Source organism: Falco rusticolus, chromosome 8 (assembly GCF_015220075.1).
Source record: "Falco rusticolus isolate bFalRus1 chromosome 8, bFalRus1.pri, whole genome shotgun sequence".
Lineage (NCBI taxonomy): Eukaryota > Metazoa > Chordata > Aves > Falconiformes > Falconidae > Falco > Falco rusticolus.
This window is the reverse complement of record NC_051194.1, coordinates 47,580,576-47,604,656: the sequence shown is the minus strand read 5'-3', so window position 1 is coordinate 47,604,656 and position 24,081 is coordinate 47,580,576. Positions and strand designations below refer to the sequence as shown.

At 41.9% G+C, this 24,081-nt stretch overlaps 1 protein-coding gene across 5 annotated transcripts in view; it reads right to left on the bottom strand.

Moving 5' to 3' along the window:
• Window positions 1-14,543, bottom strand: part of OSBPL6 (oxysterol binding protein like 6) — a 108,528-nt gene extending 93,985 nt beyond the window's left edge. For all 5 annotated transcript variants that reach the window (XM_037398111.1, XM_037398113.1, XM_037398112.1 and 2 more), the window contains exon 1: window positions 14,479-14,543. The gene's annotated coding sequence lies outside the window, so the exon portion shown is untranslated. The remainder of the gene's footprint in view (window positions 1-14,478) is intronic.
• Between the last annotated feature and the right edge of the window lie 9,538 nt (window positions 14,544-24,081).

Genomic DNA, 24,081 nt, shown 5'->3' with positions numbered 1-24,081 from the left:
CATACATGGTCTCTTTTACTTAGATTAAAGGGTGACCTAAATCAATGCTGGGTTAAAGATAACAAAAAGACCTGCAGCAGCAAGCAGCCGAACATAAATCTGGTTGTTTCAATTACTGTGGTCATGATTTCTCAGGAGAAAGAAGCACAACATTCACCTGCAATTCTATTAGGACTGATTCTCAACCTGAAAAGGAGGCATTACCATTAAGCTATATATACTCATGCTCAAGACAGGACAATAAAAATCTTCTTTCATTATGACATCAGCCTTCATTCTTGTATCATTAACACACACCCCAGTTGCCAGGATCCCATCCACGCCTCCACCCCTGCTGTTAACAGCTACCCTAAGATTTCTATCTTCGGTCTTTGTCAGAGCCCAGAAGATGTGCCAGCTATCAGAGAGTGTGCTCAAACGGCGTTCATTGAGTATTCCTCCTCGCTCTGCTCACAGATTTTGACAAATCAGGGAGCACTGTCCCCACTCTGAGAGCTTCTGATTCTAGTGTGAAATGCCAATAAATTTGGATTTTCCAGAGCAAGAGTCAACAAAACACGGAGAGGATTCTAATGATAAATTTGTGTGACTAAAACTCATGACCAAAATACAAGCATCCTCTTCCCTCTTCAGGGAATTCACACATGTTTATGAAATGGAACAGTTATGTATACCTGTTGAAGCAGAAAATGGGATAGAAGGGTTTACAAAGGCCATGAAGACCTTAACAGTTTGTGTCAGAAACTGCAACTCAAGACACCAGGTTTTTCTAAACTTCTAATGCCATACAACCCATAGTTTGAAGTTCAGCATCTCCTTTTTCAGCTTTTCTTACTGTTGCTTACTGATTACATAGCTACTGAGAAATCTCCTAACATTATCTAACAGCAACCTCTAGGTATAATAGTCCTGAAAAGTATATTGCATGCAAGAGTAACGCCAAAAGTATAAACAATAAAATGCTCATATATTAAAAAACATAAAAGATACAGCAAAAATAAAAATGCAGATTAAATTTCTCCCTCTGCTCCTTGTTACCATTCATAAATTAAAAACTCAGGTTATATGCAGCGCAACTCGGTATTTTTTATAAATTCACTAGAATAAAAATGTTGGGCTCCATTGACTTAGAGTCATCTATCACTTAAACATGAAAATAAATTGTGATATATTTATTTATACATAAATGTAATGTCAAAAAAATTATGTATTACCAGTCATGATACTGTCATTTTTTACAAATAAATATATCTCCAGAAAGTTATACGAGAGGACTGAATGACAGAGAAGCACCCAAATTCCACTTAAAAGTGAGTCCTAGTCAGCATTTTTCAATTGAAACATTTCATTAATGTGTATATTGCCACTGAATGAACAAAGATAGTCAACTTAGTCACTTTTTCTTTTTTAAGGCACTTTAGTACAATTTCATACTCAAACATCATAAAATGTTTTGTTAACCCTGACACTTATCTCAATATCAACATTCAAGTTTTGTTGCAAAATTGCTTCTTCCTTTGGAGGGGATATCACTTCAACTGTAAGGACACCAGTCATTTTCTTAAGTAACTCATTTTATTTTTGCAACATTCCTTAGTCCTTGACAATAGCTGGTAAGTCAGTGTGTAGCCAAATATGTGTCAGCAGCCGCAGCCAAGATGCCCATAGCCATTTACACGGAAGAGAAACTCCCCTGCTGTATGGAATACCTGTTCCAAAATTAATCAGCATCAGAAAATAGCAGTAAAATAATTCTTGAAAGACTACCAAGCAAATATGCTAAGGAATAAAAAAGGAGTTGCAAGGTTAATTGCACTACTGCTACGTAGTGACATCTAACAAGTAAGTGTTTTGGGACAGCTTCCCAACTATAAAAACTCTAAAAGGCAGATTAACAGGGGCTGGGGGGAAGCACTTTAGATAGTTGGAAAATGCAGTGTTCCAGAAAGAAAATCTCAAATTCATCCTTATTTTCTCTGATTTTTAATAAGCATCCTGAAGCAGGAAAAATTGCAGCAATTCTACCAAGCAGGGCTTCGCCCATGCATTGGGAAAGAGGAAATTTACTTCTGCCACTTCTTTTTTGTTTTCCTTTTTTTTTTTTTTAAATCTCTCTACAGCTGTGCAGGGCAATGGTCCCCGGTTCTACACCAGCCCAGTTAGACCCTCAACAAGACAACAGGCAACCCTGACAAACAAGTGCTATGAATTTGAAGTCTACCAGCTATTCCTTTCAAATATTTTAGTCTTCAAAACTATTTGTAAAATGTCATATTCTCTCTTAAATCTAGCAATATCACTGAAAGTAGCTTGTTTAATTTTTACTTTCTGCCATTTACTTTCTCCTTTACACATTTCTCTTTAACACTGACTTCGTCTCTTACAGCTAAATAGTTTAGTAACAAAGATAGGAAAACATGGTTTTGTGAGCAGAAAGAACTGGAACGTGGTACTAAATGTACTGAAGCACATAAAAGGTTAATTACAATGGAAAATACTGAAGTGTGTTGCTCAGCTCACTGCAAGACTGCTAACCAAAGCATATAGCTACAGAGGTTTGTAGATAAAGCACAGTTACGGCCATTGCCCAAACTGGCTGATGTCTGGCTGCGCAGCACACGCTCACACTGCGGCTGAACAAGGTACGCAGGTTTAAAAACTCATTCTGAACCATCCGTGGCAATCTGCAATCGGGCATAACGCACAGGGGAAAATATTCTGTCTCTGCTTAAAGTTTCTGACCCTGCATTCTGAACAACAGAGCCCTTTTGCTAAATCTTGTTCTCCCCACACCCTTTTTCTGAGATACGCATTCCCTATTTTTATTTATGTTGGTCTTTCATAGATCGTGAAGCGAAACTTCATGCCACACAGTCCATGTCAGCCACTGCTAACAAGTGAGGTTGCTCTTATGTTGAGGCAAACTGCAGCAACAGTAAAAGCAAACATCATGGGAGAAACTAGCAAAATTCTAACATCAGTATTTGCAAGATCTGTCTCCTCCTAGAATGGGCCACCACTGACCTAAAATACTTTATTTCTCCACTCATCTGCAAAGCAAATGCTGTTGCCTCTTGCATTTTGCTCATACGCGTGTATACCCTTATTAGCAAAACAGAAATAATAAGCAAAACCTAAATTTTGTAATTTGCAGTCTTTCACTTCTGACCCGTTCTGTTGCCTTTGACTGTGCCACTCTTGCTACTCTTCATCAGTTTATGGAAATACAAATGCAAAGTGTATGTTTGCTTCAGATAATAAAAAAACTTTTTTCTAATTCATATCTACAGTATTTCCAAAAGACATGTACAGGGATATCTAGAAGATCATTAAAGCAACAATTGCATTCAGCTTGCTGCCAATACATTAATTGGAAACTTTTGTTCAGGGATATATAAATCATAACATTTCAGTTTATAAAAATTCAACTGAAGAACAAACCCTCCACAGTACCAATACTTAAACGCTGACAAATTTCAGTGACTACAAAGATAACACAAGCCATCACATTACTGAATGAGCAGAAAACTAACATGATAGGGATCATTTTCAGTTTCTTACAAAGTTTAATTTCCTCAGATAAAACATTCACCCTCTTAACTTGAGGTTCTTCAACAAAGGCTTTAAAAACGCACCACAATTCCATCATTATTGAACTTGTAAACATAAGCAATGATTGGCAATGAGAATAAAATGACAAGCACTAAGTATATGTTATACAAAATATAAAGATAAATAAAGATCAGCTGGGAAGCACACAGAAGTCAGAGAAGACTAGGAGCCTCATGCTTCCTCATTTATCCTTTAATGGAAAAAATTGACATTAGCTGAAAAAGTATTGATTTTCTGTGCTGCAGTTTGTGGGAGCCTAAAGAGCTGAAAGTCATTTTTGCAGCATACTGAGACTGTTTAAAAAGAAAAAATTCAGAGAGGTCTGCTTGAATTACTTTCTGGATCTCACAATACACACGTACATTTATTTCTGTTCAGGCTTGTCCTTCTATAATGAGAAACTCGCATATGGAAGTTGTACCATTACAGGTAAATCTGCTTCAGCATGGTTGAAATGCCTAACCCACCTTGACAGAATCACCAACATAAAGTGCAAAAAAAATTTCACTTGCTGCCATTAAGAAATGGCACCTTCCACTGCTATTAGGCATAAGACCCATTAGGAAAATAGCAGATTTCCCCCAGTATGCTTAGCACTCAGAATTTCCAGGCATTTTGCTCTTCCCAGCCCCTGACAGCCCCCACCGAGGATCTCCTGGCAAAGGAGATGGCAAAGGACCCTCAGCAGAAGCACGGAAGACTGCATCAGCCAGGATGCAGGTGGGGCAGCTGGAGGGGAGAAGCACAGAGCACTGGCAGCCTGGACAAGGGCACACACCTGTGTCCCCAGAGGGGATCAGTGAGGCTGGGCACAGGACCGAAATTCAGAGAGGGGTGTATTGATGGGTAGGGTGTGACCCATGGAGGAGAGCCAGGATGACAGAAGAGGGCAAGAGCTGAGAAAGCACATCTCAGTGCTGGAAACCCAGAGAAGTAATGAACACAGCCTTGGTGCACTTTAAAAAAAATGAGTTTCAAAATTAGTTTGTACTCATTACATTTCCTTGTTAGAAACTAAATTTCACCTATAAACAGATTTATCTAACGTTGGTGGTTTTTTCAGTGTTGTATCTACACAGCTATGACACATTTTTCATGGCAAACCACCCAAGAACCAGCCAAGAAAGCAGAACTACATGTTCCTCAAGAAATCTGTGGCCTAAAGAGCAGTTTGTTTCCATCAGCTTTCAACGTGGGAATGTTGCCAGAGATGTTAAAGTATGAACTTAATAAAGCTGCCATGCCCTCCACAAGCACGTTCTGCATTTCTCAGCACTGAGCATGGTGTCTGCAACCAGACAAAGCAAGAGAACAGAAAACAGGGAAAAAAGAGAGCGCGTTTGCTATCAAACACACACAGCATTATCAAGAAATAAAACTCCTTTGTTAGTAGATACTGCCCCTTTTTTAGAGCACATTATGAGCCTAATTTACATCAATCCCAGCTTAAATAGTTCTGGTTTAGTGTACTTAAAACCCCTTCAACTGATGTAAGTTAGCATACTTCTGTTGTCCCAAAGGGAACATCACAGTGTTTATCAAGTCCTTGTTGTTAGTCTCTACTTATTTTTACTTCACATCATTCTTTACTGCGTCTTTGAAATTATTTGTACTGACTTACTACAAATAACACAAATGAAAAAGAATGAAAAAAATGTAGAAAATGCTGAAGTCAAGATATTTACAAAAGAGTGCTGTGTAACTTAAAAATAATTTGAATAGTAAATAGTACATAGAATAGTAAAGAGGTACAGCACAGCTGTGTGACTGACATTATTTAATAGCTTTTCCCAAAACGATCAAGTTGATGTGCTCACAAAGTTAAGATGGAATTTCCAAACACTGAATAAATCTCTCAAAATTCTAAACATTGGAGGGGGAAATCTCATAATAAATATATCAGAAAATAATTACACCAGAAATACCATAAGGTGGCAGGGGCTAATAATACTACAGTGTATTTGCACCATGAGCTGGCAGCCAAGGGCCAGTACAGCTCTGGACTGGACAGTCAGCAGGTACCAGAGCTGAAGGCAATGATCCTCGCACCCCAGCCCACCCCACACACAGCCCTGGTACAACTCATTAACAGTCTGAGTAACATTTCAACTGTTAGAAAGTTCACATGTCATAGAGGACAAGTACATATTTGGATCCATAAAGGTGGTACAGTCAGGAGAAAAATAAGGCAATCAAGAAGGTACAAAATGTCAGGAGAACCATGAGCAGCGATCTGTCACACCACCTCTGGGGAGCTGGTCTGGGCATTTCAAGCTGGTAACCTAACACCTAAGGGTATTAAGACAAATATCACAGCTTTGGGAAAGACCAAGTCGTTGTTTTACCATCTCCTTTACCTGAACTTACTGTTCGTAGCTTCATGTTACATTAATTTGGCCAAAATACTATGAAAAATATAAGAAAATTATGAATTGCAATATAAATTTTAAAGGCAAAGACTTTGCCACTCTTTCCTCTTCCTAGTGTAATTCGCAAAACTATTTAAATTTGTAGCCCATTTTCTCTTCTGCAGGCAGATGGACACACAGCAGCTGCTGTGGAAAAGGTAAGAGCTATGTGGAACCCAAGCTGCCACTTTCATTGTTACATTTAAGAGCAATCAACTGCTTTGCAGATCTGACAGCAACCTTTGCATCGCCAGAAATGGAAATTAAAAAGCATATCATAGATTACTTTTGAAACTCCTTCTATTCCCTAAACTCACAGATACTGCATATCCATGTGGAGCTATGGAGGAGCCCCGCAAGGGTCTGAAGGTAAGTCAGTTTGGCTAATTCTAATCCTCACACTCTGACCTGTTTTGAGGCGTACCCCATTAATCCTCAACTCACATTTTACAAGAAAACACAACCGCTATTATATTAATTAGAGACAGAAGCCATTCTAATTATTAATTGTAAACTCTGTCACACAACGGTATTTATGATGACTGGGCAGGGGACAGTGTGTGCAGCTACAAAAGAAAATACCTTGTAATTTTTTTTAAAGGTTGTTTTGCTCAGCGTGTCACTGTGAATCATACACTGCAAACTGACCATGGGGTTTACATGTAGGCTACACCACCAGTCACAGGAGACACAGAAGCCTGCTCAATGGATCACCATATGTTTTACATTTAGCTCCCCACAGCATATTTGCACACCCACACAAATACAGGTCACAGTTAAGGAGAGTTTTAGAACATTTCTCCTTTTTTTAATTCAGTCATCATAATGTCAGCCAAGAACATTAAACCAGGTAGCAACGACCTGACCATCATTACCAGAAGTTAGATGCATAAAAAAGCACAGCTGTCATGTGCAAGTGAATTTGGAAAGACAACTTGCACTTAGCCGACAGGAGCAGGGGAAAAGGAAGATGGATTTGATGCATCAACAGCCATTACAGTGAAAGAATTTGCACGGCTACAGAGCTAACCTGCCAGTACAAAAACTACACTGATACTTCACATCCAGACTCATCCTCCAAGTACCCTATAGCTCCATTTCGTATCATACCCATCTTTCTGTTTTCTGCAAACATTTTCTGCAGAAAGCTTGTTTTCCAGAAACAGATTAAAACCAAGAAACAAAGACTTTAAACACCAAAGAGACATAATTATTTCCCAGAGTGATGCATATGTCATGCTCACATTGGGGTCAGAGGGACCCCAAGATGACTCAACACCAACTGCCAGTTTCAGATCTCAACAAGCTGTTTTATTTCAAAGCTTTTCCTTTTAGCCAAGTATCATGTCCACCACCAGCCACCACCTTCTCACCCAGCTGACCCACTGCACTCTGAAACATTTGTCACTAAACTAACCATTTCAGCTTCCCATTTACAAGCCAAAAGTCCTTTTATCTGTTACATTTGTTGCCATTTCTGTAGTTCTCCATCAGTGATTCTGCTTGAATCACAACTGGTAAGCTCAGTCCTTACCAGGTGGCAACATGGCTAACCAGCACCCTAAATGTAAAGGTATAAAAGACAGTTGCCCAGCACCACTTCCCTGAAAGTTTTCCTACTCTAGCAAATAAATTAAGAAGAAGCTTTTCTCATGTGGCCAAAACCTCAAAAACCATAATCTGTGAAGATGAGCCACAGTTTATTTGGATTTATCTCACTCCCACTCCTCAAATCGCAGTGCCATTACTATCCAAGCAAGACTGAATTTTATTTTCAAAGACAGGACGGCAACAAACAGTTAAAGCTGTTTTCCTGAACAAGATCACAAGGATGTCAGGCAAGCCTGAGTAGGTCAGGCACAAAAGCGCTCATACCCATCTGCGGTCCTGCTGCAGAAGCAGGTTGACTACATAGGAGAGAGGCAGTAAAGGCAGAGGTAAAAAAGGAAGGAATCTCCAGCTTTGAACCATTCCTGTAAGATGTTCCCAGAAACTTCTCTTGACCCAAATCCTGTTTAACATCACCTTATCCATGCTGGTTTGTCACAGGGGAATGGGGTGGGGTGGCAGCAAGAACAGAAGGACATCAGTCTGTGCCACATGATCTAGTTGTGTTTTATTAAGCAGGATGGCTGCGGCATTTCTGTTCCAGCTTGTCTGTTCTATCACACACACACACACAAATCAAGGTCCAGATGGCACTGCCACCAGAGACCCTGGGGAACAGAATGCTCACCCCAACTGCCCAGCATGTCCAAGTCCTGGCTGGTGGCCTGGACCTCACACCAGGCTGTTCCCCTCCAGCTCAGCCTTCCAAGTGTCAGGGGTATGTGCATGTCCTCATATGTGCTCCCTCATATCTCCCACACCTGGGATTGCTGCTTTATTTATTGCTTTCTCATTTAAACTGTCAGCATGAGCCATCAAAGGTCTCACCAATTCCACAGCCCATATCTAAGGTCATTTAGCAGTTGCCACCAAGGTTTCTGTAACATTTTGGTCTCCCACCCCAAATGTGTCACAGGGATTTTGAAGTCAGCAACAGTTACGGAACAAAGTTATTCTATTGGGTTTTTTTCATTTTCCAGGATTAATCAGGTCCGCTAGAGTTGGGCAGATGTAGCCAAGGTCTCCTCTGTTGGGGCAGGCAGCCTTCACCCCACGGCACAGGTTTCACATAGCCTTTTCTTTGGGCAACCTGAGCTTATTCCACTTCTCAACAGAAAACTTCAGTTCATCATCCAAAAAAAGGATATCACAGTCCAAGATAAGGTATCCTGAAATCAATCTATAGATCATTCTTACACAAATGTTACTTACTTAGAGTTTAGTTGTTTTTATAACAATGCAATCCCAGATATATGCCCTACTGTACTGATGCAAAAGATCTAATATATGTTATTTTAATACCTTTGAATCCTTCACAAACAATTCACTAACTTAATTGGAAATAATATATGCTATAGAAAATATCTGTATCAATAGAACAGCATTTGTATTAGAGGATGGGACTACATCCAATGCCATAAACAGATAAATTAATCCAGCCTTTAAGTAAAGAATCCATAAGTTCCTTAGCATCTGTGCTTGGACTAGAAACATGCAGATCAATAGGGACTAGGCATACCTTTTGTGATTGTCACAGTTTTCGTGTCAACTGAAAAGTACAGGGGGTTTATGTAGTTTATAGGCTATAAGCATTTTCACCTCTCAATTTCCACTGTAAAACAGGGAAAAGAAAACTTATTTTAGCAGAGTTACAAATGCAAGCAGTCAGATTGCACTGTGAGAGATCATAACGAAGACTGGACTTCCTATCTGCTCAATTCTGGGTAGCTTCAACCCAGCTTATTGCCAGTATCCTGAAATAAGGAGGAAAAGATTCATTGGAGTGGGAGGAGAGGGTGAGGGGGCTTCCACAGATGTGAAATATTTGGTTGAGGAACATAGAACCTTAAAGAGATGTCACAGACCACACTCTGCTAGAAATACAGATACCATGCCCCAGCAAGAAGGCAGCAAGACAACCAAGTTTCCCAGAGGGAAATTGATTTTTTTGGTAGAAAACGTAATCTTTGAATCTAATGCAATATGACACCTGCTACTTGAAGTTCTTGCAACTCTATATTAAGCTCACAATCAACTAGAGATTTCTTTTCTTTACATCTCCAGTCAATGTATCCGTTACTTCCTTTAAGAAAAGTGCTTTCAATTAGTATTAAAATATATTCACCTTTAAGGAACTCAAAAGACCCGATAAGGAGATTATTTAACTTGGTTTCAAAATGCAGCTGTTCACTCTGCTACAGTGAAGCATTTATAAGGACCATTATAAAGCTCTCCTAATCTTTAGGACATTATAACTGCCATACACTCCAGACCCATCCTCTTACTTTTCTTCAGTCTACAGCTTCCTCCTCTCCCTTCAAAGCTTTGCTTTTTAAAATTATAGGTAAACAAGTAATGAGATACAATCTTTTTTGTTTCTGAGTTGGTGCTGGAGGGGCCCACGATGACACCATTTAATTCAACCGGCCTGTAGCTTTCTCAGAAAGACATGCTTGGAAATTCAGCAGCTCCCTCACTGCTGCTACCACCCATAACTGTATATAGATTTCAGCATGTACTGACACATTTTACTTGGAACCAGATCCTAAACTAGCTGGAAAATCTGTAGGATTAATACAGATGCTCCAGAAAAAAATAATTCCGTTTCTAAGCACTATCTATTTTCCATTGTAAATAGAAAATAGTAGTGGCTGGGTTTTGCCTTTAATGCCAAAACAGAATTACAGAATAATTTAGGCTGGAAGGAATCTCTGGATGTCACTTGGTCCAAACCCCCTTTAAAAAAAGAAAAGCACGCACACAAAAAACCACTTCAACCCTGTTGTTTCCTCTTTAAACAGTTGTCTGTAGTATTTTGGTATTGTTAACTTTTTTCCTCCCTTAATATCTTAACAAGTCTGTTCAGCCCAGAAGTTTCCCTAAAAGACACAAGTTTGTCTACACACGATAATTCCTGCGGTCTTACTCTATTGTCCACATTTAGCTATCCTCCCTTTCACTGGCTTATCAGCTATCAGCACTGAAAGGTTCTTCCATCGTTTTTCAGCTCTTCTGAAAGGAAGAACCCTGAAAGAGGGATATGCTAGGAACAGCATTCACTGGGATATATACAGTGGTGGTCTTTAAAGAAAACTTACAACTGCCTTCACATCTGTATTCTGACTTACAGGAAATAGCCAAAAGCTGAGGGTTTGTATTTACAGCTCAAAAAACCTAGGTATGGAGATAGTAAAATTAATTACATATATAAATAGCATCATTCCTAGCATGAACTCTACTAGTAGGGCCTGTTGTGATAGGACAAGGGGTAGTGGTTTTAAACTAAAAGAAGGTAGATTCAGACTAGATATAAGGAAGAAATTTTTTACAGTGGGGGCAGGGAAACACTGGAACAGGTTGCCCAGGGAGGTGGAAGATGCCCCACCGTTGGAAACATCCAAGGTCAGGTTGGACGGGGCTCTGAGCAACTTGATGTAGTTGAAGACGTCCCTGCTTATTGCAAGGGGGGTGGACTAAATGACCTTTACAAGGTCCCTTCCAACCCAAACAGTTCTACGTTTCTAGAATGTCATATTCCTTAATATTTCATAATACTACTGCCAAACTCAGTTCAGTGTTACCTGGCACCTCATTATGCAACATTCTCATCATTAGACTTCTCACAGCTGGAGGGTTTCCCTATCTATCACCTTGTTTTGGACCTGCAAAAAATCCAACATCCCTCATGTGGCCTGAGCATGTTTACTTTCATTTGTACATAATAGTACCTGTTGTTGCTTCCTTTGACATCTAGAACATTGATATAGCAAATACAACCAGTAAAAAAAAAAAAAATATCAAAAGCAAGCATGTACTTTAGCATTCCACTGGGAAGAATTTATTTTTTTTTTTAATCTCATTAAACTCAGCTTAAGAAAGAAACACAAGCCTGAAAGAAATTCTTGGGAAAATTCCTTTTAGAAGGACAATTACCCAGAGGAACATTTCCCATGAAAATTATCTACAGAAAATGCTGCCTTTTCCCATGCCAGCATAGTGAAATTCTTCAAAACCAGCAAGCATTTAGTTACCGGGGGGAAAAAAAAAAAAAAAAGAAAAAGAAAGCCTCCCAGTTTTTAATCATCACATGCACCAGAAATCTCTGGGAATTGTTTGAATTGTTCAGCATTTTAATAAAAATATTAGAAAAGACAGGATAATGAACAATTGTTTTCTGCCTTATATATGAGGCATAAGGATTAATTAAACCATTAGTATGGGCTCACTGTATACATACACAAACACACACACTTCAGCAGTGAAGCACTGGCAGTTCCCTCCCCATCTCCCACTGCAATACCAGTAATCTGTGACAGCAGGTTCTCCAGGGTGGCACAGAAGAGCTGACCTGGAGGACTAATGTCCCTTAAGAAATACAACCCTCCTGACACAAAGCCACGTGGTATAGAAGCATAAGTTCTCAGGAATCTACATGATTATATGCCAAAAACATAAAAATAAAAAATCCCCAAGAAAACCCATGCTGATATCTCATGTATTTGGCAAAACAAGAGCAAAAACATTCATTTCTGTCACACGGAGAAATCCAGTGGTAGGTCATACCTTTGAAGAAATTTGAAGCACCAAGGGCTGCATACACACACGTGCCAAAGGACCAAAGGAAAATGAAGCAGTACTGTGAACACCCTTCGCCTTCACCTCCAGCGTGGGCTGGAGGAACAAGTGGGAAAGGAGCGCAGCCCCATCTCCAGCAGCACTTGCAATAGAGCAGGAGGTAGGGGACTCCCCTACTAAAGAGATCACAAGGCTTTATATTTCCATAGCCATGACGGCTTTGTAGTAAGGTCTGAATGGCCGCTTTGTTGCACAGTAACTCTGGCGCCTGTGAGCAAAGTTATGTTTTTGATAGTTGCGTAAAAAACACCTCCAAACATATAAATAAATATAGAGAGTACAGCCTTTCAACACCAGCACTAGAAAAAAAAAAAACCCCAAACTTGGTCCTACAAATATGCAAACCAATGTTTCATTATTCCTGACCCAAACTGAAGCAAATTAAAGACTAGAAGAGCCGCAACAGGAACTTGGGGCATCACAGAGATTTATGAACAAGCTCCCAGAATGGGCTAAGAACAAAAAAGGTCCAGTAATAAGAAAGACTGCTAACAAGACCCCTAACAGTACGGCTCATGAGCGCTGCGGAGGATCTGGGAGTGTAATAGCAAACTAATAGGAAGTGGAAGCAGCGAGCTTGAGGAGCTATAGTACAACAAAAGGTACCTCTTCCAGCCCTCAGTAGCAAGGGAGAATGTTTAGGATGTCTTCAGTCACAAATCCTGCAATATTTTGTTTTTCCAGACATATATTCTGTCACTTACTTGTACAGAAAAGGTACTTTAAATATAAACCTCTTTAGGGTATTTTAAACAAGTACTGTATGCATCTCTGTTAATTTGTCTAAAAGGGAGAGAAAAGAGAAAGTAGTCCTCCCCTTGTATAGTTTTTAAACAAGAATGAAAGAAAACCCTATTTATTTTATATAGATATATATATAAATGTTTTTCTAAACATATAAGATATTGTGACCTGTAACAACCACATCTGCTTAACCTCTAAAGGTCAAGGTCATATAGTTTGTACCAAGATTAAAAAAAAATCTAATTATACTATCTACAGTTATATGGACAAAAGCTGATTATTAGAAAATCACTATAATAAACCAAACACAATTATATTATACAGAAACCATTAGATATTTGATGAGATTTTAATCTTTGCATTAGTATCATTCTGCAAGTTAATCATCTGGAGAACAGAAAATTTGTTAGGAACACAATTAAATGTACTAGTTCCATTAAAATTGAGCTGATATAGTTAATTGTAGTCCTAAAATAGCTATTTCCTCACACCTTCACTAAGGAATTTTTTTCATCTACTGAGTAAGAGTCTATTTAAGGCACACTTTTCACTTAAACTCTCTAATAAGATTTGCGAATACTTTTGCTCTGTTACGTTCCTCCGCACAAGTTGCACCGCAGTTCGCTGTTCGACCTTGGATTCCTAATTCGCTCTGCGAAGTACAGCGAGGTCTTTTGTTTCAGTTACTACCAGTCCATAGTATCTGCATTGCTGAAGCTTTTGGGAAGAATATCAACAATGTAGCCTTGCAGCAAGCAGAAGCAGTATAAAATAAGAAATAAAGGGCCAGCGGCAAAACCCCCCTCAGACGGTAATTTTAAGCATCAGCACTCCCAGCAAATGAATGATTTCCAGACAACTGTTCAAATGAATCCATACACAGTCAAAGTACTTGCAAGAAGGTTGCGGCATTGCCAGCAAATTGGGAATACGGGCCATTCCTGCCTTTTTTTTTTTTTTTTCTCTCCAGAGATAGAGAGAGACCGAATGAAAACAAAAAGGCAGCCCAGGAGCGCATCAACTTCTCCGCACCTGATCAGCAATTCGTTCCCGCAGACCAGACAGTTATCGGGGCGTTCCGAATTGCTCTGCACGGGAACGGGGGGTGGGGGACAGCGACCTGGGGGAGCGGCGACCCCGCCGCCGGGCCGGGCCGGGCCGGCAGCAGCGCATCCCGCGGCGCGGATGCAGTTACGTAACGTGGCCCCGGTCCCCCGGGTCCGGATGCTCGGGCTTCGCCCCGGGGCCGGCCGCAGCCGCCGCCGCCGCCGGGCCAGGCCACAGCCCCGGCACCGGGCCCGCCGCCGCCGCCGCCCCCCGCCTCGGCGCCCCCAGCGCCGCGCAGCCCCCGCGGGGCCCGGCACCGCCGCCCGGCGCGACCCGCCCCGCCGCCCCCCGCCGCGGCCTCTCCCGCCGCCCCGGGCCCCCGCGCCGCCCGCGCGCGCCCCCAGCGCCGCCGCTCCGCGCCCACCTCCTCGCCGGCATCCGCGGCGCATCCCCGCTGCGGCCCGGGCGGCTGCGCCCCGCCGCTCCCCGCGCCCGCCCGCCGCAGCTCCCCGCCCGTCTGACGGAGGGAGGGGGCGGGCAGCCGCGCCGCGCCGCGCCGCCGCCGCAGCCCGCCGCGCCGCCCCCCGCCCCCGCCCGCCGGCCAAGGTGCCCTCCGCGCCCGCCGGCACCCACCTGCGGCAGCGGGCCGGGGCCCGGCAGCGGGTACCGCGGGCCGGGCCGCGCCGCGCCGAGCGGAGGGGCCCGCGGCGCTGGGATGCGCCCACGAGTGCGGCTGCGGCCCGATGCGCGGGGCGGCGCCGGGGCTGGGCCGGGCTGGGCTCCGGCTCGGCTTGGCTCGGCGCATCGCCGGGCGCTCCCGCCGCCGGCCCCGGGGCGCGGAGCGGAGTCGACGCCGGGTGTCGGGGAGACGGGGCAGCGGCGGGGCCGAGCGACGGGCGCGAGGCCAGGGCTGGGGCTGAACCGGGCAGCGACGGGGACGCGCTCAAGCAAGAGACACCTGGGGGCCGGGGGTGTCGGACAAGGGGTGCCGGGGGGACACCCGCGCCTCAGTACCGGGTAGGGGCCCTGCCCTGCGCGGGCTGCCCAGCGCGAGCACACACACGACATGGCTCTGGCACCTCCCCACAGCTCACCGTGCGTGTGCTGGTTTGGCCTTTGGCATCCAGTAATGGGAGCCTGTTGGAAAAAACCTGTTACATACTCCTGGAAACTTCCAGAGAAATTACTCCCTTAGTCTAATTTATATTGGCTTGTTTATGTTTTGGGTTGGGTTGTGGGTTTTTTGCTTTTCTTTTTTTTCTCCTTTTTTTTTTCCCTGTACATTTCCACCACAGCACTTGTGACATCCTTCTGTGCCTTAGAGACACCTTTGGGAAGGGGGAGCTGGACTGTCCTGTGCAGAGCAGCTCCTGAGCAGCTCACCTGGGTGGCCAAGGGCTCGCCTCTGGCATCCTGGCCCCGAAGGTCCAGCCCGGTCCCTCCCTGTCCCCAGGGCTGGCACACTGTCCTGCCCTCCAGGGACGGCCCAGAGCCTCTCCTCCCGTAGCAAACTGGACTCCTCTGGCTGCCCTGTTTAAATCCTCCAGCTTAGCCCTGCTGTCTGGCTCACGGTAACAAGATGGGATGTGTATTTTGTCGTCCAAGAAAATCAGTTTGAACCCCTAGGGAACTAGATGCCACTGCCAACAAATTTCAATAAGAGAAGGGGGAAAAAATGGCAAATTCCTTAGAAAAAGTAGAGAGATTTACAAGATTCAAGAAATCTAATATTGAGCCTACACTATTCATTAAACAAAGACAGGCTGTGTGATGCTGGTTTATGTCTTCCCCATTTCTCAAACTGGCAGTTCCAGATTTGGCAGCATCCTCATGCAGCAAAGGATCATATTGAGGACCATGGCATACAAAAAGCCGTGGCTGTTTTCCTGTCAAAGCCTCCAGAAAAGGTTCCCTTGACACAGTATTTTTTGTGTAACTTCAAGGATAAGCGTATTGGGGAGAAAAATGCTTTATTCCCTCAGCTGAACCTGCAAGTCTCATTCTGAATGTAGCTGAATAAAGTCAGGGAATTCATTAAGTAACACAACTTTATATTTTCTGTGTTCAGTTTCCAGAGCTGAAGCAGGAAAAACATTAAGCAGGATTTTGGGAGGTGTCAAAGTTTTCATATAAAATCCATAGAAAGATTAAGTAACAAGCCACATACATCATAGAAAACTTAACAATATCAGGAATGTAGTCACTTAATTTTCTCCTAAAAGAAATAAGTAACAGCACAAGGAGATAAAGAACACAACTCTTAATCACATCTTAAGGACACCATTCAACACCACCATTATTCATTTCAGTCAAGAGACCACTCAACTTCTGTGGCCCAAAAAAGTGAACCATGGATAGAAAGAAATTACAGGAAACTCTGTTGTTAATTAGCTGGCTTGTTTCTGAAAAACTTATTCTTTCATATTCTTTAATGATCTTGATACCAAATTCTTAGGTGGCTATTCTACAGAGATTTTTAATTTTTTAAAACTAATTTACCTATACTTAAACCAAAGAGAAACAAACACTTAGAAAGGCAGGTTAAATATTTGGTTTAAACAGTACAAATATTACATAAATGGCAGATAACAAAATGCTAGTAAAGTGTATGATACCCTCCGCATCTTCTAACGGCTTACCTACATAAAACTTCAGTCCTGACATAAGCCATTATTTATATGGATTCATATAGACATTTCTTGAATAACTGTAGAAGATTATAACCATACCACTTCAGAAACACTGGCAAGAAGTGTTGATATAAGCCAGCCCTGTGTAGTCTTACATAAACTTTCTTGAAAATCAGCGCAGTTGTTACCCAATGACATGAGATTTTTTTTCACTGATTTTTACTCATAATTCACACCACCAGGAGCAAAGATTTGAACATCTTGATGAAACATTGAGGTAAGAATGCAAACACAAGAAAGGAGCTACATTCTATTTTGTCCACCCAAGAACTTCTCAAGTTTAGTCTCATTAACGATTGGGAGGCATTGTCTCCAAAAGAAAGCTGTAAAACATAGTTTGATTCTCCATGCAAACATAAAACCTCCACAGGTTAAACGATAGAATTCGTTCCACAATTTCTGGCAAGACACTAATGCCTTTAAAATGTCCCATTCTTTAATTCAGGCAGCAGGAAAGTTATACTAATTATAATACGTAATATTTTCTTACCATCCCTATGCTGAGGATAAGGAGATCTATGAGCACTGAAAATACTTACTTACAGAGTCTTAAGAAAGTATTTTTATTTTCTCCTGTAGTAGCAATATTGTTATTTCTTTACTGTTGTTCGTTGTTAGGGTTTGCGTACATTTGGCAAAACGGTATCCTGAGGCAAGCCATAGGCAGGAGGCACATGTTTTTATTAAAGATTTTTGCAAACTACTGCTTGTCTTTTTTGCAAATTAATTCGAATTATGCAAAACTGTGAGAGTACAGCAGTAGTAACCAGTGAACTGGAAATGCTTTGAACAATGAGAATGAAGTAGAGCACCAAAGAGCATTAAAGAGCGTCTGATAGTAAAACAAATTAGGCAAAGGGAGAATTCAGGAGGCAGTGGGAGGCTCATAGCAAGCACGTTCTGTGAAGGCAGCAAAAGGCAAGTGGCAGTGAGATGGAAACTGGATGTGCCCTAGAGTACAGGAGTGCCAGAAGACTGAAGAGCCATCTCCAAGAATCAGAAAGCACAGCTGCCATCAGGACCTATGTCAGGTAACTCCATTCTGCATAGGATCAATGTCTTCTTTCTTTCACGGATGCTGACCACCCAACACAACATTATTTACTTTCTTCTTTGAGTCCTCCTTAAGGCTGATTTCCTTAGAATCCTTCTGGCCCAGCACTGCTGCACCTGAACAGCCTAAAATTACTTCTGTGAAGATCGTTGGTCCTCACAGTTTCCCGATGATGCAAAAGTACTCAGTAAGCAAACCAAAAGCTGACTGAGCAGTTGCAGAAGGACCTGACAACAGTGAGTGACAAGGCAGTGAGATGGTGGCTGGAAGTCTATGCCAGTAGCTGCAAACTAATGTAAACAGTAACGAAAACAACGCTAGCTAAACATGCATAATAATGAGCTCTAAATTAGCCTTTATCATTTGGAGCCATTGTGAGTAGTTTTCTGCAAACATTAGCTTACTCTTCAGCAGTAGCCCAAAAGGCAAACAATGTTAGAAATTACTCCAAAAGCAGCCAGGAACAAAGCAGGAGAGCTCATTACATCCCTGTGTAAATCTCTTGTGCACTTGAGTGCTGTGTACAGTTCCAGTTCCTTGATATGAAAATGTGGGACTAGGAAATGCATGTACACAGCTAAACGAGTATCTGCAGGGGTATGGGAATACATCTGTGTGAGGAGACAATTTCTAGCTGAGGAAAAGACTGAGAAAGGGTGGTCTTATGATCTACAAAATCCTGAATGGTACGTAGGATGCTGACATGAAAGAATCATGCTATTTTCCATCACACAAGACTTCAGGGAGACTCAGTAAACGATCAGGCAGCAGGTTTAAAATGACAACTGGGAAAAACTTTTCCATACAAAGTGTTATTAAATTGGATGGCTTGCTGCTATACAATACTATGGAGCTGAAGAGACGGATGTTCTTAAAAGCAGGGATTGTACAAACGAATAAAGGATAGCTGTAGCTGTTAAGCACAGTATTTCCTTTGCAGTTCCTGCTTAAAAAGTGCCTGCCCATTGCCTGCTGCAAGTTGCCCAAGAAATAACACTCTTTACCTGCCCTGTTTCAATGCTGTCCCCAAGCATCGGTTTCCAGCCACGGTGGAGAGCAGGACACCCAATTAAATGGACCTTTATGTTGATCCTGTGCAGACATTCAGATAGTTTATTCTTTTCATTCTGCTCAGTTAGGTGTGAGAAACTAAGGGCAAGCAGCATCTCCAGGTATGAAAGCATACTCCTGCCTTTCCCTGTCTTCCCCAGGAGTAAAACCAGACTCTTGGTTCTCGAACTTCCCATTTGGGTGTATTTCCATTCCCCCAAAGAGAATCTGGAAAAAAAGTGTTTATCTTCTCAACATTTTGCTCTTCAGTTTCAGTAGGGGTAATGCATGTGCACTGGTCTCCATTCATTCCAGCACCATTTTTTGCTCTCCTTTATACAAGATTGGGGCATTACATAGCAGGAGAAATCCTGAAGTGTAACAATATAAGATATGCATAGAATACAACAAAAATACTTTCCATATTCATAGAACATCACAGAAATAAAATCTAAACCATTCTTGGACATCCTGGAAGGGAAAGGGATAAGGACTTCTTATTGAAGGAACTGAAAAGGGAAGCAATTACACCCAGAGGTGCTTTAAAACTTAAGTGACAAGTAAACATCTGTAAGAGTTCTATTAAGAATATCCCTATTAAATACAACTAACTAGAAATCTGAAAATGAAATCTGAAATGCAGTTTGTCAGAACTCCAAGAATCCCTGAAGACAAATATATGATAAATCAGCTGGAGTGGTTCAATATCACAAACAAAATCTGTATGGTTGATTGTGTAGCTAGTTACCTCCAGTCAAAGATAAGGAAAAGAATTTGTTTTGTACTTGATTTCAGCAGTAGATAGTAGTCCCATGGCCTCATCTTCAGCAGAATACCAGATTTATTTACTGTGTAGACTGCAAAACCAAAGCAGTATAAACACTTCAAGGTATGCATTTTGAACAACAAGAAGAAAGAAATCTCTGGTTGGAAGAATTGTTACTACAACCCTTATAACCCTACTGGCTATTACTAGCACTCTAGTTTCTATTTTAAACGAAGTTCTTTCAAACATCAATATTTAAAAGACTTTTGCCTCAATACCTCCCCTAGAATAGCTTTAAAAAGGGTCACAGTGCTACAGTTTCCTCTGCACTCTCCGAGAACTACCCGATTTTTTTTCCATAGCAACAACAGAGATTACTCAGTTTCAAACAGTTTCAGATGGCCTCCAGGATAAAATTCCAAGAACATTGTTATATACAGGCATTGAGGCCATCTTTGTATTCTTGTCCTTTACACAGGCAAATATGTGATACCTGTGTATGGATAACCTGTGTCCAAAATTCTGGCAGTAATTTTAAGTAGCTAAGCTGGTATGTTGTCACGGAAAAAGGTAGCAAATTTTAGCATCCCTTAGCATTATTACAACAGAAGTGAACTCTGAACAGAAGTGAATTCTGTGGACTTGACTGAAGAACGTCAGTGGGTCAAGACATTCAGTGCATGTTTTCATATGCCACTGCCTTTAGTTTTATTTGCTGATTAGATATAACTTCACTCTTGCTACCCTTAGACGTAACAGACACAGTAGGAGGGGGATTTAGCGTCCCCACGATGAGGACAATCAAAATTCTGATACTTAAAATAACTTCTAGCAATCTTGCAATTTTGTTCATGAAGTTGCTTATAATTTCAGTTTCAGAAAATATTTCCAGCAGAGTTTTGATGTCCACATACCTGAATACGCTCCATTAACATTGTCCTGCATTTCTAAAAATGACATGTGAAAAAGTCACTCATTAGCACTTTCCAAAGACAGAACTTGGTCAGAAGAGTTGGAAGAATTCCCAGGGTGTCTTCTTTACTCCCTCCCATGGTCAAGATTTGTAAACACTTTCTCTAAATATAGAGTAGGGTCTAGTCAGCAGTTAACTCTTTAGTCTCTGTAAGGCCCTGCCAATATTGCATGTTAACTTTACATTCAAACACTTCACGCTGGCTGAAGCCCCACCGTCCCACCCCGCAGAGCCTGCAGGCTTCCAAGAGAAATTCATAAGACAAGTAAGGTTTGGGAGCAAGCAGATGAATATTGCTGAAGCAGATGAAATAAAAGTCTTATATCAATATTTAATTAATCTGACAGAGCCATGTATAGTTCAAAACAACAGCCGCATTACCTATGAGATACGTGGATTGTACAGTACTGAAGTTTTTTTTCAAGCTGTGATTTATGATGTTTACAAAGCATCAAGACCGTAAAGGCCATCATCCCTCGAAGCTGCTCCTCTTTAAAGCTTCCTTTAAAGTATTCATAACAAAGCTGAGCGAGCAGCTGAACTGTGGTTTGTGTTGTGTTCAGCCGCACACTTCTGCTCGCTCTTGCACCCAGCAGAGTTGGCTGATGCAGGGCTGCCTCCTTTTATCTCCACAGCTTCAGCTACCAGAGCTGCCTGAAGCGTCTGGAACCACCTGAAGGTTTTTTGGGTCCTAATCCTGCCTGTAACCCAAGCTTCTGCTGCCGTGCTTGTCCCTGCCAAAAGCAGAGGCTGCGGGTGAGTGATCTGATGTGAATTTGTGCTGCAAGTTGTTCAGTGACCTCAGGACAGCTGCAGCTGGGGGTGGGCTGCCAGCACAAGGAGGAGGAACAGAACCACCGCACAGCAGAGGCACAAAGGAGAAGTTACCCAACAAGATAAAGGAGCTCAACAGAAAGCACACATTTTTTTATACCAGATACTGCTTTAATAGTAATCCTGGTGCCATAAATTCATTATGTACATATGAAATGCGCATGGTGCACGACAACCAGTGTATTTCAAAACAAAGGGGAAATAAGCCACAAGACAGTGGTGTTACTACAGATTGATGTAAGGGCTTCTGCAGTTCATTTGTGATAGACATCCATCTAAAAGACTCCAAATCTCTACACCCAACCTAATCTGAAAGCATTTGGCTTCCATAGCAGCACAGTGCCCTCCATCTTTTCTGTCTTAAGATATGAATCATTTGGATTATCCTGCTTTTCCCCATATCAGAGTTGGCTTTTCCTTAGGACAACCCCCACAACCTCCTACGCCTTACCTCTCATTAACTGTTTCCTCTTCTGTTGTCTCAAAAATCAGAAACTCCTTTATAGTCTTCCTTATTTTTCCTTTGCTTTATCCCCCTTTCCTCTGGTTCTCTTCCTAGTTCCTGTTAATTTTCTTTGATAAACCTTTGATAAAGTTTTAAGTGAATGTTGAACTAATAAAGATAGGAAGTTGAGAAAAATGGTATGGCAACAATATGGAACTGGTAGTTTTCCTGAAGTGGAGCCATGCACATAATTACATGCTGGTTTTCCCTTCAACAGCTTCCACTTATATGTGATTATTCCTTCTTCTGCCCCTCACTTACTGCTACAGTAATTGAAAGACTAGAGGTGCCTGGCATTGCAGACATTAGATGGTATCTCTGTAGACAGAGCAGAAATGCCATGACAGAGTACCTTCAGTCAGAAAATGGACCATCAACAAGAAAAAAAAAAGAGGAAGGATGCAAAGGAAATCCAGTTCCACCGCACATTGCAAACCTGGTCTCTGCCCCCACATGAGGTACTCCAGCAGTGGCTTGTACCACCAAAGGAAAAGGTCTCAGGAAGGAGCCCCAAGACCCAGTGAAGGGAACTAACTGCAATTACCGACTCACAGATCACATTCAGAACACATCACCCTCTTCAGAACAGCCTTTTTTCACTTAATGATCAGAATTACTGTAGACATTCAAGCAACATTAGCAAATTTGTATCTTTCTCCAGTTACACAAACAAAAGGCTCTTCTGCTGACCAAGCGGTCATGACTCAATAAATGAACAAAATAATTTTTACTGGACATCCTTTAGCATAATTTATGAAATCTGTATTACCTTGTTTTCAAAAGGTACAAAAGCCCTGTTCAGTGCCAACAGGAACCGTGGCTGATGAACACAGCTGAAATCCAAGCCGCTCACAGGTACGCATACTAAATTCTACTTGCCAACACTAACACACTAATACTGCAAAACAACACACAAAAAACTCTATACAGTTTTGGCCAATTCACTAACCACCAGCAAAAGGAATATAAGTGACACAGTTTTTTACAGTACAGGAACCTAATGCTCATTCTTACAGCAGACAGTTTTTACTTACCAACAAAAGGACCTAGAAAAGCAGCATGCCACTTATCAGTAACACAATATAGCAATTTAAACAGGGAGTGAAGCATATCATATCCAATAAAAAATGTTGGGGGACTTCAAAATGGCAAGATGTATTTACTCAACACTGGTATTTACCCGGAGAAGACATCAATGCTTTCAGGAAATGCACTGAACTCTGAGGAGAACAGTAATTTTGCTTTTAAGGATCTTCTAAAAAAGGTTGCCAGAACACTACAAATGATTCCATGTGAGTCACCTAACAGACCGATTCAGCAATGATACTATCTGCTTGCAGAGTTGCTTCTTAGGGCAGCTCGAAGTCTCAGTACTGAAAACGGGGAATTGTCTTTCCTTTGAGTACCAGCACAATTCTCTTCAGTTCCAGACCTGACCAAACAAGCAGGAGCTTGGTAGCCTGAAGCAAGACTACATACACATCTTCCCTGCCCAGAGGAGTGCAGTGGCCCACTATTCCCACAGGCATGCAGTAACAAAACCAGGATTGAGAACAATTAGAAAATAGCACCATTCCGTCTACTTTGTAACATTACTTCGAGCTGTAAAGGATACCTTTTCACACTCTGTGTGTGTTGAATGCTCCCTCCAGTAGCTGTTGGGACCATTCTAACACGATTCTCCTTTCCCATCTTGGATGGCCAGGCTCAGACAACAGTCACTTCATTTTCCAGTATTTATACTCCTGGAGATATTTACATCACTTAAACACACAGGCATCCACCTTCAGTGCCACATGAGCCTGGGGATCTTGACTGAGGAAAGACTCATCAAAAAGGCTGATTCAAACACGTAAATTTTTTCAACTGACTCTTCAGAGATTCTCAGCATTTCACCTGGTACCTAAATAATGCCCACCACTATCCTACACTCTAAAGCACTCTCTTGAGTAAAGGCAAATAAAGGCAGTAAAGACCCACACATACACTGAAAAGATGGGTGTGCTGGCACAGTACCTCACCCCTTGTAAGCTGCATTTTAGCTTACTCCTAACATGCAGGTACACCACACCATGCACATTTAGCAGCATGTGTCAGACCTGCTACATGAGTGCGGTGCCTCTGTCATGTCTGCACAGAAGGACCAATGTTTTCT